Source organism: Castor canadensis, chromosome 9 (assembly GCF_047511655.1).
Source record: "Castor canadensis chromosome 9, mCasCan1.hap1v2, whole genome shotgun sequence".
Taxonomy (NCBI): Eukaryota; Metazoa; Chordata; class Mammalia; order Rodentia; family Castoridae; genus Castor; species Castor canadensis.
Genome location: NC_133394.1, coordinates 45,992,537 through 46,000,555, shown reverse-complemented (window position 1 = coordinate 46,000,555; position 8,019 = coordinate 45,992,537).

The window sequence follows — 8,019 nt, the reverse complement described above, 5'->3', positions numbered from 1 at the left end:
TGGAAGTTCCTGAGGTGTTTTTCAAACACAGAAACAAGCAAGCAGGGAAGTTGGACAAGCAGCCATAAATCAGGGGGTCTGGTTTCAGTGCTAACCTCAGGACCTTCTGCCTGCCCCACGAATGCCAGGGACCTAACATTTCAAACTTTTGTTGGTATTACGGGTGTCAATCAATATAACTACTTCATGCTGAGTGGGGGCATCATTAAGGGGGTTTGGCTGGAATTTGGAAATTTGTGAGGTCCCTGGGAGCAGAGGCTGATGGTTTTTCCCAGGCTTCATTTGCAGACAAAGCCAATTGTTGGTAAGTTCACCTATGGCAGAAAATTGAGAGCCAGATAAGGACTAAGAACTTACGTAAGAGAGGAAGAGGGAGAGAGGTTTGCGGGGAAGCATAGCTGCATGGGGCCCAGCGGTACGCAAGAGTGCTCATCCTTTGCTGTTATGGAAGAGTCAGAGATTGGTGGGCAATGTTTTATCCTTCAAAGGTGCTGCCACTGGGGAATCCTGTTGAGCTTGACAGCAGTGGGCATTGTGAGGATGACCAGATGAGGGCTGATCCACCAAGGTCCCAGTGGAGAGGGTTGAAGATCCTTGAGGAGAACAAAGTCCACTGACTTAACAGAAGTTATTATAGGGCCCTTTGTTGAATGGGGTAGGATCTGTTGTTCTACATGCTCTCTGAGAAGTTCCCTGAGAAGGTTAAGATAAGGAAGATAGTGAGCCAAAGGAGCAGAGTCTGTTGGAGGCAAGTTTCCTAAGGAAATGGGCTGCCATACATTATTTCAAAGGGACTCAAAAAGGAAGGGCTTCGGGGGGTGGCTCTGATACAGGCCAAAGCTAAAGGCAAGAGCTGAGTCCAGGGTAAGTGGAGCTCAATGAAGAGCTTTTTTAGATGGCTTTTTATTATTCCATTTATTCTCTCTACTGTTCCTGATGATTGAGGGTGATAAGGGATATGTAGATTCCAGGCCACTCCCAGGGTAGAGGAGACAATTTGGGTCACCTTTGAAATGAAAACTGAACCATTATCAGATTGTAAAGTCTGAGGCAATCCAAAGCAGGGGATAATGTCATTGATTAAGTGGGTAAATACTATGTGTGCTAACTCGCTTGTAGTAGGAAAAGCCTCAACCCATCCAGAAAAGGTGTCAACCAAAATTAATAAATATTTAAGTTTTTTATGAGCTGGCCTATGGGTAAAATCAATCTGCCAGTCTTCCCCTGGTATGGAGCCCCAGAGCTGGTGAGTAGAAAAGGAAGGGGGTGGTCTCAGGCCACCCTGGGGGGAAACCTGGGCACAGGTGGGGCACTCTCAGGTAACCTTTTTTATGAGAGAAGGGAAGGATGAAAGAATAAAGGCTGAAGAAAGTGGAGAGGGGGTTTACCACCAATATGAAAGGTTTTGTGACTGGCCCTTAGAACCCCCTCTATTGTGTGTTGGGGAGAACATGTTTTCCATTATGAACCTGGCATGGCTCTTAGATTTATAAGTCTATTTTGCTCTATTGATGTATAAGTAGGGTTTATCTTAGGGGTAGTTATGAAAAGTGCTGTGGGGGGAGTCTGAGCCTTAGCCCTTTTTGCCTCTCTGTCAGCAAAGGTGTTGCCCTGGGCAATCTCTGTAGTTTCTTTTTGGTGTTCCTTGCAATGGATTACTGCTACTTTTGTGGGAAGGTAAGAGGCCTTTAGCAGTTTTAAGAATTAGAGACCCTTTGGTGATGGGTGTGCCCTTTGTTGTGAGAAAGCCCCTTTCCTCCCAGAGGGTACTGTGATGGTGTACAATGTGGTAGGCATATTTAGAGTCAGTAAAGATGTTGGCTGTCTTTCCCTCAGCTAAGGTAAGGGCTGTGGTTAGAGCAATCCATTCTGCCTTTTGAGAGGTGGTACCCCATGGGAGAGGACTGGACTCAATAACCTCTGTGAGGGACATTATGGCATAGCCTCCTTGTATCCTGCCTGTGGAATCCAATGAGGAACTGACATCTATAAACCAAGAAATGTCTGGGTTGGGCAGAGGTGAGCTTGACAGATGGGGTTGACAGTAAGTTAGAGTTTCTAAGGATTCCAGGCAAGAGTGTTCCAGGGGTGTGGCATCAGGAAGTAGGGTGGCAGGATTAAGGGGAGGGCAGGCTTGTAAAATAACACTGGGGTTTTCTATAAAAGTGAGGTGGAAGAGTTGTAGTCTTGACGGAGACAGGTTGAAAAGGCAGCAGTGAGACAAGAGGTCAGTCAGCTGGTGGGGGGACAGGACAGTGGTGGGCTTTCCAAAAGTGAGTTTGGAGGATTCCTGAGTTAATAGGGCTGCCGCAGCCAAGGCACACAGGCAAAGCTGACAGCGCTTGACAATAGGGTCAAGCTGTTTGGATAAGTAGGCTACAGGGGCGAAGGGGGGACCCTTCATCTGTCCTTACACTCCCAATGCTGTTCCTCCTCTCTCAGTGACATATAGCTTGAAAGGGTCATCTAAGTTTGGGAGAGAGAGAGCAGGGGACTGAAGGAGGGCTTGTTGAAGTTTGAGAAAGGGAGTTTTGACAGGTTTGGCTGGATCGAGAGGCTCAGTTAGAGGGCCTCTTGCAGCCTCATATATGGACTGGGTCAAGAGGGCAAAGATGGGAATCCATGACCTGAGGTAAACAGTCAGTCCCAGGAAGGAAAGTACTTCCCCTTTAGTAGAGGGGACCATCAATGACCTGGTGTGGGCCTTTGGGTCTACTGTTATCTGTCTGGAGGTCAGTGTTAGAAGGACCCCCAGGTATTTAACCTGTGGTAGGGATAGCTGAGCCTTGGAAGGTGAAACTCAAGAGCCCTTTTGTGCTAGGAAGTTGAGTAGTAAGGCAGTGTGGTCCTGAGAGTAGGTAAGGGTGGGGCTACAGAGAAGGAGATCATCAACATATTGGAGCAGAGTACTGGGTTGAAGGTTAAGTGAGGATAAGTCCCGTGCCAGAGCCTGGCCAAAGAAGTGGGGGCTATCCCTGAATCCCTGGGAAGGACTGTCCAGGTGAGTTGTTGTGAAGGGTTTGTGGAATCTTTAAAGGCAAACAGGGGCTGACTGTCAGGATGCAGGTTAAATGTAAAACTTTTGGATAAAAGAGAGCTTTAGCTCATTATTTTACATAAACTGACATTTTTAACTTTGTAAATGTTTGTATCATATTTAGAGAAAGTATAGACACAGAACACAGTTATAAGGTGGTCATTTAAGAGACCTTTGCATGAGCAAATACGTAAACGAACTCTGATTTAGTAGTACTTAAAGCTTGACAAGATCAACAGAAAACACAAGTAATTACTTTGATAAAATCTTTCCCTATAACAGTTTTTTTGTAGATGTTATTCAGAGCAGAACAATATTAAGGTAACCTTGTTATTTTATACATATAGAGAATTTGATTTTAGTTTGACATGACCTTAAAAATCTTTTTGGCAATAAAAGAGGAAATTAAAAAGTTCCTGGAAGTCAATGAAAATGAAAACACAACCTACCGGAACCTATGGGACACAGCTAAGGCAGTCTTGAGGGGAAAATTTATAGCCATGAGTGCATATATTAAAAAGATTGAAAGATCCCAAATCAATGACCTAATGATACATCTCAAACTCCTAGAAAAACAAGAACAAGCAAATCCCAAAACAAATAGAAGGAGAGAAATAAAAAAAATAAGAGCTGAAAGCAATGAAATAGAAACCAAAAAAACCGTACAAAGAATTAATGAAACAAAAAGTTGGTTCTTTGAAAAAATAAACAAGATCGATAGACCCCTGGCAAACCTGACTAAAATGAGGAGAGAAAAAACCCAAATTAGTAGAAACAGGAATGCAAAAGGGGAGATAACAACAAACACCATGGAAGTCCAGGAAATCATCAGAGACTACTTTGAGAACCTATATTCAAATAAATTTGAAAATCTTAAAGAAATGGACAGATTTTGGACACATATGATCATCCAAAACTGAACCAAGAGGATATTAATCACCTGAATAGACCTATAACACAAAATGAAATTGAAGCAGCAATCAAGAGTCTCCCCAAAAAGAAAAGTCCAGGACCTGATGGATTCTCTGCTGAATTCTATCAGACCTTTAAAGAAGAACTGATACCAACCCTCCTTAAACTGTTCCATGAAGTTGAAAGGGAAGGAAAACTGCCAAACACATTTTATGAAGTCAGTATTACACTTATCCCAAAACCAGGCAAAGACACCTCCAAAAAGGAGAACTATAGGCCAATCTCCTTAATGAATTGATGCAAAAATCCTCAACAAAATAATGGCAAACTGAATTCAGCAACACATCAAAAAGATTATTCACCACGACCAAGTAGGCTTCATCCCAGGGATGCAGGGGTGGTTCAACATACGAAAATCAATAAACGTAATAAACCACATTAACAGAAGCAAAGACAAAAACCACTTGATCATCTCAATAGATGCAGAAAAAGCCTTTGATAAGATCCAACACCATTTCATGATAAAAGCTCTAAAAAAACTAGGAATAGAAGGAAAGTACCTCAACTTTATAAAAGCTATATATGACAAACCTAAAGCCAGCATTATACTTAATGGAGAGAAACTGAAACCATTCCCTCTAAAATCAGGAACCAGACAAGGATGCCCACTATCTCCACTCCTATTCAACATAGTACTGGAATTCCTAGCCAGAGCAATTAGGCAAGAAGAAGGAATAAAAGGAATACAAATAGGTAAAGAAACTGTCAAAATATCCCTATTTGTAGATGACATGATCCTATACCTTAAAGACCCAAAAAACTCTACTCAGAAGCTTCTAGACATCATCAATAGCTATAGCAAGGTAGCAGGATATAAAAATCAACATAGAAAAATCATTAGCATTTCTATACACTAACAATGAGCAAGCTGAAAAAGAATGTATGAAAACAATTCCATTTACAATAGCCTCAAAAAAAATCAAACACCTAGGTGTAAAACTAAGAAAAGATGTGAAAGACCTCTACAAGGAAAACTATAAACTTCTGAAGAAAGAGATTGAGGAAGACTATAGAAAGTGGAGCGATCTCCCATGCTCATGGATTGGTAGAATCAACATAGTAAAAATGTCGATACTCCCCAATCTACATGTTTAATGCAATTCCCATCAAAATTCCAATGACATTCATTAAAGAGATCGAAAAATCTACTGTTAAATTTATATGGAAACACAAGTGGCCATGAATAGCCAAGGCAATACTCAGTCAAAAGAACAATGCTGGAGGTATCACAATACCTGACTTCAAACTATATTACAAAGCAATAACAATAAAAACAGCATGGTACTGGCACAAAAACAGACATGAAGACCAGTGGAACAGAATAGAGGACCCAGATATGAAGCCACAAAACTATAACCAACTTGTCTTTGACAAAGGAGCTAAAAATATATGATGGAGAAATAGCAGCCTCTTCAACAAAAACTGCTGGGAAAACTGGTTAGCAGTCTGCAAAAAACTGAAACTAGATCTATGTATATCACCCTACACCAAGATTAACTCAAAATGGATCAAGGATCTTAATATCAGACCCCAAACTCTAAAGTTGATACAGGAAAGAGTAGGAAATACTCTGGAGTTAGTAGGTATAGGTAAGAACTTTCTCAATGAAACCCCAGCAGCACAGCAACTAAGAGATAGCATAGATAAATGGGACCTCATAAAGCTAAAAAGCTTCTGTTCATCAAAAGAAATGGTCTCTAAACTGAAGAGAACACCCACAGAGTGGGAGAAAATATTTGCCAACTACACATCAGACAAAGGACTGATAACCAGAATATATAGGGAACTTAAAAAACTAAATTCTCCCAAAACTAATGAACCAATAAAGAAATGGGCAAGTGAACTAAACAGAACTTGCTCAAAAGAAGAAATTCAAATGGCCAAAAAACACATGAAAAAATGCTCACCATCTCTAGCAATAAAGGAAATGCAAATTAAAACCACACTAAGATTCCACCTCACCCCTGTTAGAATAGCCATCATCAGCAACACCACCAACAACAGGTGTTGGCGAGGATGTGGGGAAAAAGGAAACTTCTTATACTGTTGGTGGGAATGTAAACTAGTACAACCACTCTGGAAAAAAATTTGGAGGCTACTTAAAACCTGAACATTGATCTACCATTTGATCCAGCAATACCACTCTTGGGGATATACCCAAAAGACTGTGACACAGGTTACTCCAGAGGCACCTGCACACCCATGTTTATTGCGGCACTATTCACAATAGCCAAGTTATGGAAACAGCCAAGATGCCCCACCACTGACGAATGGATTAAGAAAATGTGGTATCTATACAAATCAGAATTTTATGCAGCCATGAAGAAGAACGAAATGTTATCATTGGCTGGTAAATGGATGGAATTGGAGAACATCATTCTGAGTGAGGTTAGCCTGGCCCAAAAGACCAAAAATCATATGTTCTCCCTCATATGCGGACATTAGATCAAGGGCAGACACAACAATGGGATTGGACTTTGAGCACATGATAAAAGCGAGAGCACACAAGGGAGGGGTGAGGATAGGTAAGACACCTAAAAATTTAGCTAGCATTTGTTGCCCTTAACGCAGAGAAACTAAAGCAGATACCTTAAAAGCAACTGAGGCCAATAGGAGAAGGGGACCAGGAACTAGAGAAAAGGTTAGATCAAAAAGAATTAACCTAGAAGGTAACACCCATGCACAGGAAATTAATGTGAGTCAACTCCCTGTATAGCTATCCTTATCTCAACCAGCAAAAACCCTTGTTCCTTCCTATTACTGCTTATACTCTCTCTACAACAAAATTAGAAATAAGGGCAAAATAGTTTCTGCTGGGTATTGAGGGGGTAGGGGGGAGAAGAAGGGGGCAGAGTGGGTGGTAAAGGAGGGGGTGGGGGCAGGGGGGAGAAATGACCCAAGCCTTGTATGCACATATGAAAAAAAAAAAAAAGAAACAATCTTTAGGACAAACCCTTCTTTACAAAATCCTTTCTCATCCAAAAAACAATTCTTTCTTCCTTTAACTTTTCAAAAAATACATTTAATACTTATCTATATCCTTTCCAGTTGTTTACTTTGTAACTTATATTTTAAAATTAACTTTTATAAGAATTTTAATTTTAAATGAAACTTTTTCCTTTTTAGCTGGTGGAAGGGACCATCCACCCCCACCACAGAGATATGTGAAAGATAAATCTTACCCGAGATGTCAGGTAAGTGATTGAGGCCTATCTGCTACTTGGACGGTTACCCTGGGCTCCTCTGAGGTGATCTTGAAGGGGTCCAAGGTCCCAGGGCCGTGTCTGTCTTCTGCTGCCAGGTCCAAGAGGTCAGTGAGGCCTTCACTCTGTTGAGAGTGGGTGTGGGAGACTGACCTACCTTGCAGAGACAAAGAGGGGCAGTCGTCTTCCAGTGTTCACTCTGGCCACATCGTGGACAGGGTCCTGGTGGCAGGCGAGGTGAAGGGCAGTTTTTGCCCAATGTCTTGTGTGGTTGCACCTGAAGCAGGCCCCTGGATGTGTGCATTGTTGTCTGGCCCATCTCGAAGTGGGAGGAGGCAGCCTCAAGGCAGCCATCAAGAGCTCGGCCTTTCACTGGTTTCAAGCCTCATCTCAGTTATTAAATACCTTAAATGCCATTTTCACAAGATCTCCCTGGGGGTTTTGAGGGCCACCCTCTGCTTGTTTAAGTGTTTTTGAATATCAGGGAAGGATTGGGAAATGAAATGAGAGTTGAGAATAATTATTCCATCCTTGGAAGATGGGTCTCATGCCAAGTCATATCATATGCTTCGTTTAGGTATTTAAATTCTTTAATACAGGAGGCTGAGTCATTAGAGAAGGAGCCAAGTCTCTTTTCAATTTGAGAGAGGTCAGTCATGGAAAAGGGCACATGAACTCTGATAATGCCATCAGCTCCTGCCACCTGCTGGAGTGGTACAGGTGGGCTGGGCGTGTTTGGGAGGAGGTATGGGTGCGGGTATGGGATGCAGGTGGGGAGGAGAAGGGTGAGGGTGTAGCAGGGGCTGA